Here is a 17,738-nt window from a genome sequence, read left to right as displayed (position 1 = left end):
AGTATGGCTTGGGAGTGAGGGTAGGATGCAGTAATCACTACTTGGGAGAGATGGTATTATATAGTTATATGACAAGATGTCTCACTCAGCCTAATGAGTATCTAAATAAATATTACCTTTAAATAGATTATTATTTGTATTTAGGTAGAGCTAAAGGCCCCAACTTAAACTAGGTCCCCAGGTGCTATGCACTATGAAAGAACATAATATGAAACACTCCTAATCCCCAAAAGTTTACAATATAAGTATACAAGACAGAAAGTGTTCTGAATGTTAACCTCACAAGCTATGTTTCTAATAATATAAAGAATGCTAAAGAATATTTTCCAGTTTAATGAAAACAAATTGCATAATGGGATTTGCTTCTCTGCTCCCCACTTGGTGTCACAGGAAGAAAAGGCACCTGAGTTGGATGCTAGCTTATTTGTGAGTTGTTTATTTAAAGAGGTGCTCAGTGAAAGAAAGGAACCAGTTCTCAGGCTATCGCTTGGAGCTCAGGCAGTTAGGAGTGCTGCGGTCGCAGGGATAACTGCATCTCTGACAGAGCTGGCGCTAGACATAAGCAGACTATTGCTTAGGGCCCAAGCAGCTCAAGAGCCCCCTTATTCACTTTTTTAGTATGTGCTGGGGGGGCGGAATATTCCTGCTGAGGGTCCCCAGTGGGGTCTGACCCCATCCATAGGCTCTGGTGCACTCCCTCAGGTCTCACACCTTCACCTTTCCAGGTGGAATCCCACAATTCTCCCACTCTGGGACTGCACCCTAGGCTACAGTACCCTGTGTATCAACTGTTCTTACCCTTCAGGTCTGACTGGGTTCAATATCTGCAAGTCTTCCCTTTGGGAATCTGTGACCGGTGCATTACCAAGACCCAAAGCAGCCTTCTTAAAACAAAAGTATTGTTTATTTAACTAGAGTAACAAAACCCAGCACAAGAAAAAAGGATTTTAAAATAAAAGGTTTGCTGTCAGAGGAGGGATGGCCCCTTTACATGAAGCAGGTCCAACTCCCCTGTGCTAGAACAACAAGGAGCCCGGTGGCACCTTAAAGACTAACAGATTTATTTGGGCATAAGCTTTCGTGGGTAAAAAACCTCACTTCTTCAGAGGCATCTGAAGTTTTTGTGGATACAGACTAACACGGCTACCCCTGATACTCGTTCCAGAACAGGTGTTCCAGTTTGGCCAGTTAAGAAGGCAGGGCAGCACCTGGGGATATAAAGAGCCAGACAGTCAGTAAGGAAGGGGCAGCAGCAGCAGCAGGGAGTTCCTAGGGAGAGGTGGCTTGAGGTCCCTGGGAGGGGGAGTCAGTGGGAAGCTGCTGTGGGGAAGGGCGTGCAGGGAGAAAGCCCTGGGAAGTCGTGCTCACTGAAAAGAGCAAGGAAGAATCATTCAGTAGGCCCTGACACAGGAGGGACTGAGAAAAGCAAAAAGGGGAGAATCCTCTGGGAGCTATAGCCCAGGGGGGGCTAAGGGACTGTTGATCTGCTTTGCCCAAAATAAAATTGTGCCTGGAAAGAGACTCTGGATGTGGCAATGGGTCCTTCATTGGCTGGGTACAAACCAGCTCCATACATCTACACAAACCTCTGTTTTACCTACATTCTAATCATCCTCCAGAGGGGGACTCCCAATAGGCCTAGCTTCCTTCCAGATTCCCACAGCAGGCTCTGGCATCTCCTTACCCCAAAACCCTGTGTGACTCCTGGAGGGAGTGTCTCTCTCTCTTTAAACCCTCCTGGGTCTTTTTTACTGCCTCCCCACCAGGACCAAGTCACACTGGGGGAAACTGGCAGACCCAGCAGGGGGCCGAGCCAGGGCATCAAAAAGTGAATGATTCTTGTATTTTCTTGCTGGTTGCTTGTTGAGAAGAGTCTAAAAGGATCTACTACAGCTCTCTCTTCCTGGGAAACATTTCCTAGCAATCCTGAATTAACTCAACAGAGGCATATGGTAAGCACCACAAGAACCCAGTTACAGTATCCATCTACCATTACAGGCCGCTCCAAAGCCATCACAAGGGGACCTTCCTGCCTCTCTTCTGAATCCCTGAGAACAGAGCTTCAAAGGTACATCTACACTTTCAGCTTGCTCAGACATACCCGGGGTAGCTCCGATGGAGCGAAAGCTCTCAAAACAGCAGTGTAGCCATGGTGGTACAAGGAGCAGGAGGGTCTAGCCACCCGAGGAGGATCCCGCCTGAAATCCTTGGTACATATTTGGGTGGCTAGCACCTCCTGCTGCTGTGGCTACATTTCTACTTTTAGCATGTTAGCTCAATCAGCGCTAGCATGCATATGCCTACCTGAGCTGGGAATTGCACCTCCAAGCTCCAATATAGATGGACCCTTAGAGCAGCCAGGCTAGCTTACTGTTACCCTCTGTGGAGTGTCTGGCACCCTAGCAGGAGCACAGAGTGTCCAGCAGAGACTGATCTCACCAGGATTGGACTTGCTTTCACCACCGCCTGGGTACGTTAAACCCACATGGAGGTTATAAGTGAAGGCGCAATGAAGATTCCAATTGCCAAATGGCATTCTCAGAAGAAAACAGAGTTCATAGTTTGACGCAGATATCCCCATGGTCTGTAACTGTCACAGATTTCCCTGAGGTACTACTTCTCCCACCCCTTCCATGCTTACTGGCCATATTTGGCTATTATTTGAGCAAGTTTCATCCCATCCATCCCTCACGGTGGAGAGAAGGCTATAGTCTCATATCTTCTGTTTGAAATAAGCATGACGTTTCCAAACATTATTATGTATATAAAGGGCAGAACATCTCTAGCACTGTTTCAGCTTTCCCCTGACTTCACTTGGCAGTATACCATTGAGATATGTTTAAATTTCAGACAATATGGTTGTGAAACAGAACAAGTAGAACCCTGGGCTGTTTATCAAAGGACAAATTCTAGCCATAGCTACATAAATGTTGCTCCCACTGACTTCAATAGGAACGGCACATGAGTAACCATCGGCTGACTACTGTCCTAAAGTGTTGTTATAAAACACTTTGACAATTTAATCCTTTATATCCATCAAAACATGATAATTTCATCACAAATTCAGATACATCAACTTGAAACAGGTCCTGTAATGGAATGGTAGAAAAATCACTGGGTAAGCAAGGGTAAGCTGAAATGTCTAGACACATAAAAGTAATAAGAAATTGATCAAACTACAAATACAACAGACGTAAAATAAATTAAAATAACCCCAAATCATGTTTTAGAAAACTGGATAGGCACAAAAAAATATGCTGAGTAAAACAAAGCAAGCATTACTCATTGGTTCAATTAGAAAGTAAAGGGGCACTTTTGTTCCAGGTACAGTTTTTATTCTTATTAAAGATGAATACAAAGTTATTTTCTTATAAAACTTATTACTTTGGTAGCTATTATGAGTACAGCTATGTTACCTAATGTTCTTATTAATTTGATCTTTCCTATCTACCTTTTAAAAAATTATAGCAGAGGCTAGTCCAGGAAGGGGTCTAGCAATGTTGTTTAGGTGCTTTAGCCTGGTTTATATACTGACCCTAGAAATCCTGTTTTGCCTGTGCTAGAACACATTTTTAAAAAAATATTGGGTCATATTCTCAAATACAAATCAACTTCCACTGATTTCACTTCAGCTGAGCACATTTCAGCCTCTGAGTCCTGTCTCTGCTCTTTACCCTTCACTCACTCACTCTGCCAACCCTCCAACTGAACTGTTGTTTTTGCCAGTGATATTATTTCCTACCTAGACACGCCCTGTCTGGAGGATTAGGAATAGCTACATAGATACCAAGTTTAGATGGCAAAACTGGGGAGTATGCAGCCAAAAATCAGCTGAATTTGCAGGATACAGGTGCCAAATCAAAGTTTCCAGGATGTGTCGGGGTCCAGTGTTCTGTTTGTTTTGTTTAAGTAGTAAAAGCAACACTTGTTCTCATTTCGATGGTTCACAATTTACAATTGCCTGGTTTATGACCAAAATTTGGCAGGATCCAGATGCCAGATCCGAGTTCTTGTGCTACTGCTCTGCGGAGTGAGTCCAAGTTTTTAAGAGGCAGTAGGAATGGCTATAGACACAATCTGTGGCTTAGGCACGCCAATTTGCCGGAGGAGGGTCAAAATCTGGCAGGACCCAGGTAATGCATTTGTGTGCAGATCATGTAGCTGGAATAAGGCTGGGTCTACACTACCCGCCTGAATCAGCGGGTAGAAATCGACCTCTCGGGGATCGATTTATCGCGTCCCATCGGGACGCGACAATTGATCCCCGAATCGACGCTCTTACTCCACCAGCGGAGGTGGGAGTAAGCGCCGTTGACGGGAAGCTGCAGAGGTTGATTTTGCCGCCGTCCTCACAGCGGGGTAAGTCGGCTGCGATACCTCGAATTCAGCTATGCTATTCACGTAGCTGAATTTGCGTATCTTAAATCGACCCCCCCCCGTAGTGTAGATGTAGCCTAAGAGTGGCTAAACTCGTTCCCCGTTGAAGCCGTGGATTTGGGGAGAGGGGAGCCCCAAAGTGGTCAGGATCCAGCTGTCACTCAGCCATGGATTTGCGTAGGGGGACTGGAGTTGTTGGGTGCACTCAGAGCAGCTGGGCTGTTACTGACTTCAGCAATGTGATTTGGGGGGTTGGGGCAGGGGCTGGCAGATCCCTGCTTTTATCTTCCCCTCGAACCAAAAACCTGCCTCACTGTCTGCGCTGCTCGAAGATTCAAGGGGGAGCTTTGCATTCCCTGGCCTGGGCAGCTCCGCTCTGCGCAGGCACCAGCGATTAAACCGGGACTGGTCCGCCTGCCGCTCTCCTCCCACCCGTATTGAATGGGAAGCGGTGCCCCCTCGTGTCCACGGTGGGACTGGCAGCAGCTGGTACAGGCTTCCCCGGCAGAGTTTTCCTCGCAGCCTGAGCAGCTAGAGAGAAGTCAGACCAGCAGCTCCCCAGCTCGCTGCTCCTCTCCTCTCCGGCACTCATACCTGCACTACCTCTCTCTTTCCTCCTCCCGCTTCTTTGCCTTTTTGCGCCCCTCTGTCCCCTCCCCTTTGGCAGCTGGCTCCCTTTTCCGACAGAGACTGGGATCAGATTACACTGTGTTTCCTGGACCCACTGCGACTTCCCAAGTGGATGTAAAAGGCTTCCAAACACCTGACTCGCTGTAGGAAGCTCTATCAGCTGCTGGGCTGTGACCGGGCGGGACCCGCTGCTGCCGCATGCCCTGCTCCTAGGGCTGCCACAGAACTAGGAGACCCTTGGAGGTTCTGCTTGGAGGGATCTGGCTTTGGGAGACTGGAGCTGAAATCAGCAAGGAGAGGGCATGTCACTTTAACAGCACAACAGACCGTGGTGTTGTGATGACAGCAGCGCGGCTCAAGCCCGCGGGAGCCTTGAAGAGCCTTGGTTTTCGAAGGTGAGTAACACGCAGTGTGTGTAATATCAAGCAGGTTACTGTAAAAAAATGTATCTCGGATCGTGGCTTAAACAGTTGATCCAGCACTGTGTAATCAGGCAGAGTTGGTGTGTGTGCTGGTTGTCTAACAGCTGGAGAGCCTTCAGCATAAGACATTTCACTTACTATAAAGTTCCTTTTGTTCTTAGCCTTATGCTTTTGATTTGTGAGGTGGGATTAATGGAATTAATGTGGCATCTAAAATTCAACCGAGAAAATGCTACTGAAAGTGTGAAATTTTCTCACTAGCAGGGAGGGAGGCTCCATGAGCTAATAGGTTTTGTCTTTTCCACCTCCAAAGTCGGTGGTCCTGTGAGATGGCAGGTGTGAGGAGACTGCACTTCGATAATGCTGGATTTGTAACACCCGTAACCGAAAAGAGTCGGCTAACTCAAAATTAAGGGTGACACTGAGGTCCTCTTAACTGAGTCACCCAGCCATGAAGCAATGGAATGTCATGTCAGTTTTACCTTGCAAGAACACTCAAGGGCACATGTGTTAAGGATGGCTTGTCAGCCTAGATAATTATAGTTGAACAGCGCCACTGTCATCTTGCTTCATTTTGAGAGAATGTTTACAGGATTGTTGAATATACTGTTGTTAGAAGTTGTGAAAATAATGTGTTGGATCCGTATTTACAAAGAGAACATTGAATAACAATATCTGAATACTAAACTAACACATTTCTTATATTGTACTCATGCTATATATATATCTAATATAGTTTATACATAGGATTTCAGAGACAACATAGACACTTCTGTATGGAATGGGCACAAAACCAGATAATAGCTAAAATTAATATAAGGTGGAAAGACACACAAAAAGTACTGCATGTTGAATTTTGCTCCAAGCAGTATAAATGGCTTTGTTTATTATTCTCACCAAGGGGTTAGGAAAGAGACGTCAGGAGAGGATAATAATGGCATAGCTAATGGCCACCCCTTTGAAACCACTTTGAAATCCTCTAGCTTTGCACCCATTCAGCTGCTGCAAAATACTTCTTTGGTCACAAACTATAGGGGACAAGCTATGAGTCCACTGTTAGCCAGTAGGCTGCATTGCAATTTCCTTTGAGCAGTGTTTATTCCATTTTGTTTTACAGTGGTGGCTTGCCTATTCTTATACCTAGATGAAGTGATTATTCGGTTTGAAAAATAAGTGGCAGTTTTCCTTTAAATTGCACATCCCTACCAGCATAGGGACCTAGACAACAAAAGTGAAATAGCTGAGTGGTGTGCCACAGGTGAAAATACTGATACCATTGTGCTAAGTATTTTCTGTGCCCTATCATCCACTTGACCCATGAAGGAATATGAAGATGAAGAATGACATGCAAAAATGGTCCAAAATCTGTTAAGTCCAAAGGCCCAAAATGAACATCATTCCCCACTTCCTCAGACACTGTGGGGATCATTTCATGGTAGCACAGAATGGGGCAGAAGGGAATCTGTGGATTTAGCGGGACATGGATACGTACGGCAGAATCTGGACGGGCAACTATTTGTTTTACATTCAATATTGCCAATCCTGTATTCACAAATCATGAGTCTGACTCCAAAAATCATGAGATTTTTTCAGGTAATACATTTTGGTTTCTTTTTATTTGCCTTCTGGTTTTGAGCCCTTAGGGTTCACATTTTCAATCTTTTCTGACACTTTTAAAAAAGAAAGCTGAGATTATCATGTAGTCACATGACTCCAGGAGTTGGGGCTTTAAGAAAAACACCAAGTATCACAAGACTGACAATGAAATCATGAGAACTGGCAACTCTATACATCATCCTATGACAAATCCACAGGGAAATACTTCATGCTTCAATATGTATCTTAAGTACATGCTTAACATTAAGCACATGCTTAAGTCCCATTGACTTCAACAGGTCTGCTCACATGCCTGAAGATGAGCATACACTTAAGTGCTTTGCCTAACCAGGTCCTGAATCCTAAGCCTATAAGCATTAATTCCTACTCCACGCATTCAGAAGCTCTTGACAGACAAACTAAAGATCAAGCACATATGGGATAGTATTGCCAGCCTGGCTGCATATGGAGCAGTACTGACAGAGGTTCTAGGAACTGTCATGAAGCAGCAAACCATCAACATAGACACTGGATTTTCCTTGCAGATCTTAGGACACATGAGATTGTGGAGGACCAGGCTCCTGACCACTCCCTGAGAAGGAAAACATTATCTCCATCCCCATTACTACATGATCTATCCCAGTAGATCTCTTATTTGGTAAAATTAATCTTCACAGTAGACATACAAATACCAGCCATAAATTAATGTCAACAATCTAAATACCTGACAGATAATTTTAAAGGAACACTATCAAAGCTGACAGGTCCAAAATGTAATATTTATTTCTAAATCTCCTGATTCTGAAAAGAAAGCTATGAGCCCCTCTAAAATTAAAATCTGAACTTTATTAAACTGACTTCTTTCTTCCACTCACCAACGATATATCTGGGATCCAGAATACATCTGTGATCCCTTCCAAGTTTCACCCCACTTTTCCCAGCTGCTCCATTTTGGGGAGCGCACAAGATACTAAAAATCAGAAATACTGCAGACTGAAACAAAAAAAATCTAATTTAAAGCATTTCACATAGAGTTAAAAAAAAATCCAAGTTAGAAATTAAAGCAATTCAGCCATATAGAAATGTCACCTGTATAAAAATATCCTTTTTGGAAGGGATTTGGATATTTAAATGGTCAAGATACTCACTGAGACAAATTCACTATTGGCATTAGTGTGTGCAACTTTTTTATTCAGGGCCCTCATCTTCTTAGTGTCTGTAAGGGTCTCAGACACATTTGGGTACTTGTAACAGAATGGTCTTCTGCTGTCCTACCCTGTTAACACATCTCAGAAGAAACCTTCATAAAGCTGCTGAAATGTTGATGACTGACTCATTGTGGCAAGCGCAGCTCCATCCTCTCACAGAGGAGAAGGGGAAGTCCCGGATGGAAATCCTAGGGCCAGCCATGCTCAGGGAGGAAGTTCAGGCTGAGGTTTATATTGTATTATTGTTTTTGCATTCCCGATGAAGCCAGGAAGGGAGCAAGTTCAGACACTGACTCAGGGGAAAGAATAGGGACTCCGTCCATTCACAGCAGTATATTAATAACAAGAAATATTTTTATTATGCCAATAGTGAATTTGGCCAACTACATCCCTCCTACCCACTTCACAGCTGCCATATGTGATTCTGGGTTTGCTCCTGCATGCTTGTGCATTCAGAATGTCCACTGGAGCCAATGGGTATTTTGGCAGCTCTAAAAATAGTGGAGTAAACTATTAGTGTCTCTTTAAAGGCAGCTCTAACAATGCTAGATTGAATTATTAGTGTATCACTGGAAGAGGACTACGCTATTGCTAATTATATCTTCCCTAACTCTAATTGCTTAGCTTTCCTTACATAGCTATTTTTATAGATCTACTGGTAAGATTATTAACTTGGCTTTTTTAATATACTGTACATCTTTTCTTATAATTTGGGGAGTTTAGATGCATGTGCACCCAAGCTCCTTCAGGTCTATTCAGATTTGAAGATCTTGTTGCACACACTTTCATTGACAAGCTCATTTTCCCTCGATTGCAAAGATCTGACACAAACTACATGTCCTGACAATTAATAGACCAATATCCATCCCTCACATGTACCTCCACTGATGGGATATGTTTTAGACCAGGTGACGTCAATCCTGCCTTCCCCTGCCCTACATCTGTGAGCATGGAGGGCCACGACCACTTCTTGTTCCATTGAGCAACATGATGTTGGGATCCAGTACAGGGAGCCCACAATCCCTCTTTTTCACAGAGTGCCAGGGGGGTTGCATTTGCTCCAGTTTATCAGGAACTAGAAAGGAAGGTAAGTGGAGGAAGAAGGAGGGGCCAGCACACCTGTGATTATGTGGCCTTGGAGTTTATACTCCAAACCCTATTGTAAAGAAAGCTTAAAAAGAGAGTTTAAAATGAGTTTGTGTAATCTCATTTTTTTAACATGCAGTGCAGCTTCATTTTACCTGTTCTCCTGTGGTGTCTAGTGAAATGCAGGTTTGAACCAGCTAGTCTATAGGAGGTTCCTGTAAGATCAAGAGCCAAGGTAAAATAGTCCTATCAGAGCTAGACTTGTAGCCGAGAGCCTTCTCAACAGCACCGTGGCAGGCAATGATTTTAATACAAGGGTGGCATTTACAGTAATAACATTTCTATAAGTTCATATCTGAGCTTTTGTTTTGCAGCTAGGCACACAATGGGTATTTTACTAGGAAAACCAAAGGATATTATAGGTCTCACCTTAAAACCGTTATATATTGTGTGCATGTGATGTCTGTTCTTAAAGAAAGGCTGTGTATATTTAACCCCAAGCAGATATCGCTACCAAAGCCTGTCTTCGGTCTATTATATGTGTTCTCTTGGAAACTGAATTTTACATTGATAAGTGCTAACTTCAATAAGCAAATCATGCAAGTAATTTTTATTTTGGGTATCTTAAGCAGATTGTGCATAAGCTGTCAGTGCAAGAAATTTTATGTATTGGCCTTTGAAGAACCTTACTAGCTAGTACAGCTATAGCAACAAGTTTTCATTCTGGGCTAGATACTAGATACTATCTTAAGCTATTGGCGGGGAGAAGAAAGCTTCTATGTACATTATGGCTATATATGTATCACAGGATAAATTAATGCAGCATGAACTTTAAAGTGATGCTGAAAATGTATAGGCTCAAAGTTTCATTTACTTCGGAATTGCTATAGTCTGATAGGGAAAGGCCACTGGATTTTAGGGGTCAGTTGATTTTAAAAGAAATTTGGGATGTGCAAGGAATGCAGGGTTGGACCCTAAATAGCTAGAGCCAGATTCTCCCAGGATCCATGGGAGCCTAAGGCTATTAGCTTGGAGGCCCATATATGCTGGCAGCCTCTTCTTTCCCCCAGCAGTGTAATTCCATTGAGCCATGCTGCCAAGAACTCCTCCTTAGTTGTGACGGCTCTGAGGGACTAGAAGAGAACTCAATGGAAAAATTAATACAGCCTTCTGCCTGAAAGAACATCTATGATGAAGCTGGAAGCGAGACAACGTGCATGTCCCCTCTCCTCTGACCTGACTCTACCCCTTTCTTCTGATGGAGCCTGAACCATACCGAAAGCTGTCTGCAGGAGGTGAGGGGGATGAGAAGAGGAGTGGATGGGGCCTTAGCAGCTTCTTCTGCAGAGAGGAGGCGGGATACACACATAGAGGACCCCTCCATGCAGAGATCAGAATGAGCACAAAAGTGCTGCTTTCATGGATTTCCATGCCATTTCAGAGAAGCTGCCAAAACTGCCACTAGATTTAGGGGGGAGGCCTTAAAAACACATTTCTTTGTATCCCTTCTTCTGGCTCCTTAGCAGTTCAATGCTATTCACTGCAGAATTTAGACAGGCATTTTCACAAGTTTCTCCAAAGTCCTCGCTCTTCTGAAAATTGTTTATCCAGCTTTCTCACTGCCAGCCATATGATGAAGGAAGATTTGTATCCACATAAAGAACTACTCAAGAGCATAGTATAAGGGAATATTTATAAAACAGGCAGTTACTGAGCTACCGTAGGTATCTGGACTTCACGATAATCCCTTCATCTTCAAGTCTTTAAAGACATTGTCTCTCCTGACTGTAATGTGTAGCTTCTAAATAACATCCTTCACTTGGGGCTCAGATACGAACAGGCTGAGCTGCTGTAGGACTGGTAGTTAACAGCTCTCCCTCAGTGAGTGGTGTCTGGAGGAGACCACAAACAGGTAGGAGCCTCCAGAGGAGCAGTGAGGGGCACAACTACCAGCTGCAGAGGGCACTTCTCCAAAAACAGCTCTGTAATCACCTGCCATTGCTCACTGGGGCAGGGGGAGACAAGACCACAGTTCCACGCTACCCAGACACCTCCCGCAAGGTCACTGAGCAGTGCTGCTGGCAGCACCTTCCTTGTGCTCAGGTTGTTCATGCTATGGGTGAACGTGGCAATGGCCCACTCAGGTCGGCATCAGCTACGAGGCACTTGATATTTCAATCAAGGTAAGGTGTGCTCCACTACTTCTTGTCAATAGTTGGCTTCTTGACACAGTCATGGAATTCAACTAAAACCTCCCTCACTGAAACAGTGGGAAGCACTCCTTGTAAAATGGGTACCCATAAGAAATGAACAGAATTAATTCCCTCTCCTGTGGCCACACTCTCTCCTTATAACCCAGCATGACAGATTATCCAGCCCATTGTGACATATTCCCATGACCTGTGAATGCTAACTCCAATTCGTATGCTAGTTTTTGCTCTAGAAATGTTGCTACTGTTTCCCCTAACTCCCACCAGGAGAGAAACAAACACTGAGGGTACATCTACACTACAGGGGGGAGTCGATTTAAGATACGCAAATTCAGCTACGTGAATAGCGTAGCTGAATTCGACGTATCGCAGCTGACTTACCCCGCTGTGAGGACGGCGGCAAAATCGACTTCTGCGGCTTTCTGTCGACGGCGCTTACTCCCACCTCCGCTGGTGGAGTAAGAGCATTGATTTGGGGATCGATTGTTGCGTCCCAACGGGACGCGATAAATCGATCCCCAAGAGGTCAATTTCTACCCGCCGATTCAGGCGGGTAGTGTAGACCTAGCCTGACATACAGACACTTGAGAGATGAATGGAATCGTTCAGGTGCTGAAGTGGTGACAAAATGAAGACTTGTTCCTAACAAAAAAACTAATGAGCAGTTTTCAGATGCTCCATTTGGTACCAGCATTAGTATCAATTATCCTCCTTTGGTAATATTACATCTTTTAATAAGGTTCAGTAATGTCATCATTTCTCAACGCTAATCTGACAAGCAAAGGCCTCTTCAAAAGTATTGTCTTGCTGCGTCGCGATTTCTAACATTTCAGGCTGTCAATTACTGAATGATATCTCGTACAGACTTCAGCACCCGACAATTCCACTAATCTCAAGTGTCTGTATGTCAACTCTTTCTCTTTTGGTGGGAGTCTGGGATAAAAGCAACAATGTTTCCAGAGCTAAAAGGTATCATAATGTGCCTTAAAGTCCTCAGGTCAGAGGAACATGTCAAAGCGCGCCGGGTAATCTGTGATGCTGGGTCTTAAGGAGCAAGCATAGCTGCAGGCAATTTAATTCATTTTCAGTAAAGAATTAACACTGGGTTGCATCAAGACTGCTATTGCTTCAGGTCAGAGCCGCTGTTCTAAAACCGAACTGCCATCCTCTTTATTTCCAAAGGTGAAAGATTGTCATATTCAGTATACTAAGGTGCAAAGCCTGCTGGTTTTATAAGATCTGCGTTGTAATCCTAGCACAAACTTCTTTGGACATTTAACAAGACCTAACACTTTCAGGTCATTTGGTTTTCCCCATGCTGAAACAGGCTCTTGCCAGCTTCTTCACAGTGCCCTTCATGGTACGAGGTCACAACCTCTGATGCCCTTGGTCACATATTAAAACCTTTGCTTTGCTTCTGACTCAGCCTCTTCTGAGCTCCAAGTTCAGCACCTTAACGGATCCTCCCAACTGAATTGTACCCAGTTTAACATCCTCCAGCTGAGCTTTACAAAGCTGAGTAGGGGATTTAGACACAATAACATATGTGTCTAAATCTCTGAAATGGCTTTGAAAATCCAGTGTCCACATGCAACTCTAGTGATTTTAAATAAATTCATAGAGTCATAGGATTGGAAGGGACCTTGAGAGGTCATCTAGTCCAGTCCCCTGCACTCATGGCATAAAATAAAAGCAGATTTTTAGTGGCACATTGCAGATGAGAACACAAATAGAACAAAATAAAGTCTGAATAAGCATAACTATATTTACTCAGTGGGTCTTAATGTAGCCGTCTCCTGGAGCAGCCCTCCTCTCCAAGCTTGATAGAGTCTACTTGCTCCTTTATGGCCCTGTGGCCCATCCTGGCAGTAGTGGGCTTTGGGCTCATTGTTCTCCTGGGGCTGATGGCAGGTGTTACTCTTTGCTTACTGGCCATGGGAACTAAACAGGATTTTTTTGTGTACGCTGCCTCCACCTAGTGGCAGGATTTACAAAGGTGTTTATGTGCCTGAAGACACTGTACATAGATGCCTGGTGGGATTTTCAAAAGCACCTAAATGAGATAGGCACTTAACTCCCATTGAAATCAATGAGAGTTAGGCACCTTAACTACTTAGGTGATTTTCTAAATTCCTACAGGCACCATCTGCAGCCCTAGACATCTAAATATCTTTGTAAATCTGGCCCTTTCTTCTGTCTCAGGCAACTGAGCAGACAGATCGTTGGGGCCCTTCTCTTCTCTGGTATCTCCAAAGTATCAGGCACTACACTACTACCCCTTACTCAGATGAAAATATGGAGGCTAAATTGTGTTGCTCCTATTGTGTTGCTCCTATTGAAATTAACCATTGATTTCAATGGGAGCAGAGTCAAGCACTTTTGAATGCCCCATCCAATGGGAATAATGTGTATCATCTTAAAATTCACTCCACCTAGCTGATCCTTTTAAACGACTTGTGATGGACAGCACCAGTGCAGATTGCCAGCTCTTAAGCCCAATAATGCCCTGCCGTGCAATGCAGTACAGAGCCTGTATGGATTCTGTGGTTGATGGAATTGAAAAACTGTGCTACCTGGTAAAGTTCTCAGGACTGTATAACATATCTTTTAAAAGGTTACAAAATCCTGCATTTTTGCAGAAAGTCTGGATGATTGAAGGCCCTGTAGGCTGGCACTGTTATCCTGCAGGAGACGTACCTCTGATGTAACATCACCGGCAGACTATGTGTCGAGGAGTCATTCAGAGTGTGAGCTGCTGCTACACAATGGGCTTGGATGGCACAGAAATAAATAGAAAGGTGTCTTTAAAATCAATTACATGCTGAAATCCCCTTCTGATCTGATTATCTGGAGCATTCAGAATGTAATTTTGAGCTTGGTAAGGTTTGGGCAGGGTGAGTTACTGAAACATTTTCAGGTCACCTTTAAGAAAGGCTGAAATATCCTGCAATTTACTTTACAAGCTTTTTAGAGTAATCTGTGTCTCCTTTATCCTGTCAGACCGATCATTTGGTGTGATGATGAGCAATGGAAAATGTCAGATGCTCCTAATAACAACAGTTTTCATGTGATGCACAAAGATGAAATTCAATTCATTCAAGGTGCAATTCAAAATCTGTCCTGAAAAATAGGTTCAGGGTATCTGATCATCTGGGATCTACCACTACATCTCCTGAAGGACATACAAACAAGAATGGAAGGTGTTTGGAGAAGGGATAATGTTTTTTGTGTCTTTATACAACACCTAGCACTACTGGGCCTGATCCAGTAATCTTTGATTTTTTCCCTCTCAGCACAACTCATCCCCAGCTACAGCTTCAGCAAGGCATTTAACACATGCTTAACTTCAAGCATGTGAGTACTTCCATTGACTTCACCTGGAACTACCTGCACACTACAAGTTGAGTACTTGCTTAAGCGCTTGCTGAATTGGGGCCACAGTGCAGCAAAGCTCTGACCCAAAATTCAGTGAAGTCGGGGGAGTCTTTCCATTGACATCTATGGGCTTTGATGTCAGAGCCCAAGAGAATATATTAGGGCAGGGGTTGGCAATCTGTGGCACGCGTGCCAAAGGCGGCACGCGAGCCAATTTTTACTGGCACGCTGCTGCCAGCCGGGGTCCCAGCCGCCGCCCCCACTCAGCCTGCTGCTGGCCTGGGTGAACGGAACCCCAGGCCGGCAGCGGGCTGAGCAGGGCTGGCAGCCGGGACCCTGGCTGGCAGAAGCCGGCAGATAGAACACTACACCCGGGTAGAGAAGGCTGTGCCCCCATCCACCCCCTCCCACTTCCTACCCCCTGACTGCCCCCCTCATAACCCTCACCCATCCAACCCCCCTGCTCCTTGTCTCCTGACCGCCCCCTCCGGGACCCCCTGCCCCCTAACTGCTGTCCTCAGAACCCCCCCATCAACCCCCACCCCACTCCTTGTCTCCTGACTGGCCCCTCCTGGGATCCCCCCATCCCAATCCGCCTCCCCGGGACCCCACCCCCCCATCCAAGTCCCCCTGCTCCCTGTCCCGACTGCCCCAACCCCTATCCACACCCCTGACAGGCCCCCCGGGACTTCCACGCCTATCCAACCACCCCTGTTCCCTGTCCCCTTACCATGCCACTCAGAGCATCAGGACTGGCAGCCATAAGTACTACACCGTAAGTAGCACATTCCTATGGGGAGCAATTTAATACACTACACCTGGCCCCGCTCAGCCCGCTGACTGTCTTGGGTTCTCAAAATACGTTCTCGCACCCCTTATCAAAATTTACACTATAATTAGCTTAAAAACTTGAAAACTTAAAAACTTTATTTGTATATTACAGTAATTATTAAAAAATGTATAATGTTAATAAATACATAGGTTTGGTGAAAAAGTAGTTGTACTTATGTGCCTGTGCTTAATTTATGTTTTCGATGATTTACCTTCTAAAAAAATCTCGCATGTCTTGCACCCCCAGAAAGGGCATCTCGCACCCCCAGGGGGTGCGTACACCCCAGCTTAAGAACCACTACACTAAACTGATAAGATCTGCATTTTAATTTAATTTTAAATGAAGCTTCTTAAACATTTTAAAAACCTTGTTTACTTTACATACAACAATAGTTTAGTTATATATTATAGACTTATAGAGAGAGACCTTCTAAAAACGTTAAAATGTATTACTGGCACACGAAACCTTAAATTAGAGTGAATAAATGATGACTCAGCATACCACCTCTGAAAGGTTGCCCACCCCTCTATTAGGGTGACAAGGTGACCTGCTCAGCATCTCTGAAAATCATGCCACTTTTATTGATATGAATTCAGGCGCCTAACTTTAGGTCTCAACTTTGAAACGTTGTCTTAAGTCACTTGGCCCATGTTACCCCATAAATCAATGACAAAATTGGGAACAAACCCCTAATCCATCAGACTTCATCTGTCTCCACTAAAAATGAGCTTGGATGGCCACAAATTTAAATTAAATTCATCATCCCCGGTTGACTATTAAGCTCTAATATTCTTCCATTTACATTCTGTAAGTAGTTTTATGTTGTCCCATTTTCTTGTTCCTTTGTTCTCAGAAATTTAACTTTTATGATAGAGAATTGGAGTGGGGAAATTAAAGACATCATAGTTCCCTGCTCCTTATCACTGACAAGAGAATTTGAACAGATTTAGCTACAACTAAAAATTAGGAGTAACTTGCGAGTCACAATAAATTCTGGGGTGAAAACAGAGCATCCATGTTATATTGTCTGCTCTTGACCGAGTTGCAGGAGGACTCTGAGGTTTTGTAGTGATAATCCACACTATTGAAACTTTCTCTTTATGTGTTTTTATAGCCCGACATCCCATTCAAAAGTCACTTTAATAGGCCTCCAATTTATGGAAAAGTTATAGCAAATCCTTATAATAAAGACCCAGTTCAGGAAAGTGACAGATGAATGTTCTGTGCTACCCGTTCCTGGAACGGAGCTGGACTGGCAATGTCACTGGATGATGCCATATCCAATGTATTGTGGTTTTCATCAGTGTTGCTGTGGATGTTTGTTGCATTTTTTCCTACAGTTACAATTGGGACGCTAGATAACGGTTGTTTTAGATCACCTTCAATGGAAATTTAATATAAGGACTGGAACAACACCTATTAATGTAATACAATATAGGAATGGCCAAAGCTATGGCGAGACATAATAAAATGAGAATCTGAGCAGTGTAATGGCAAAATTTGTTCTCTTTTATGTTTTGTCCCTGTACTAATTTCCCAAGTGCGATTGCACTGATAATTTTTGCTTTGATTGAGGAGAGGTATTGTCCACTCACAAGATAAGAGAGCAGACAAGAAAATCCAACAGGCACTTGAATGAATCACAAAAAGGAAACCTTTCAGAATGATGTAGTCATTGATGACACCACAGTTCACATACACAGAAACAAGAACATATGCTTTAGGACAGAGGTTCTCAAACTGTGGTCTGGGGACACGCGCTCCATTCAGGTGGTCCGCGGATAGTTCCCTCTAAGGTGCGCGCCTAGGCGGCCGCACACAAAACAATGAAGGACCACTATTACAAAACAATGAAGCTCCACTAATTAGGTGCCTGGACCCAGGGGAAGACGCACATGTAAGGTGAGGTGGTGGCCTTGGGGGGAATCGGAGGTAGGTGGGAGGGGGCAGTGGGGTGAGAAGAGGGGTTGGGGGGAATTTGGAACGTGCAGGGCTGCTGCGT

The 17,738-nt window shown here is 44.2% G+C and overlaps 1 protein-coding gene across 1 annotated transcript in view; it reads left to right on the top strand.

Annotated features, from left to right (window-relative positions):
* Positions 1-4,966: 4,966 nt before the first annotated feature.
* The window catches only part of HTR1E (5-hydroxytryptamine receptor 1E), a 46,760-nt gene continuing 33,988 nt past the window's right edge, over positions 4,967-17,738 (top strand). The window contains exon 1 of the mRNA XM_034766077.1: positions 4,967-5,402. The gene's annotated coding sequence lies outside the window, so the exon portion shown is untranslated. The remainder of the gene's footprint in view (positions 5,403-17,738) is intronic.

The sequence above is a fragment of the Trachemys scripta genome, chromosome 3 (assembly GCF_013100865.1).
Source record: "Trachemys scripta elegans isolate TJP31775 chromosome 3, CAS_Tse_1.0, whole genome shotgun sequence".
Classification (NCBI taxonomy): domain Eukaryota; kingdom Metazoa; phylum Chordata; order Testudines; family Emydidae; genus Trachemys; species Trachemys scripta.
This window is presented reverse-complemented; position numbering and strand designations above follow the sequence as displayed.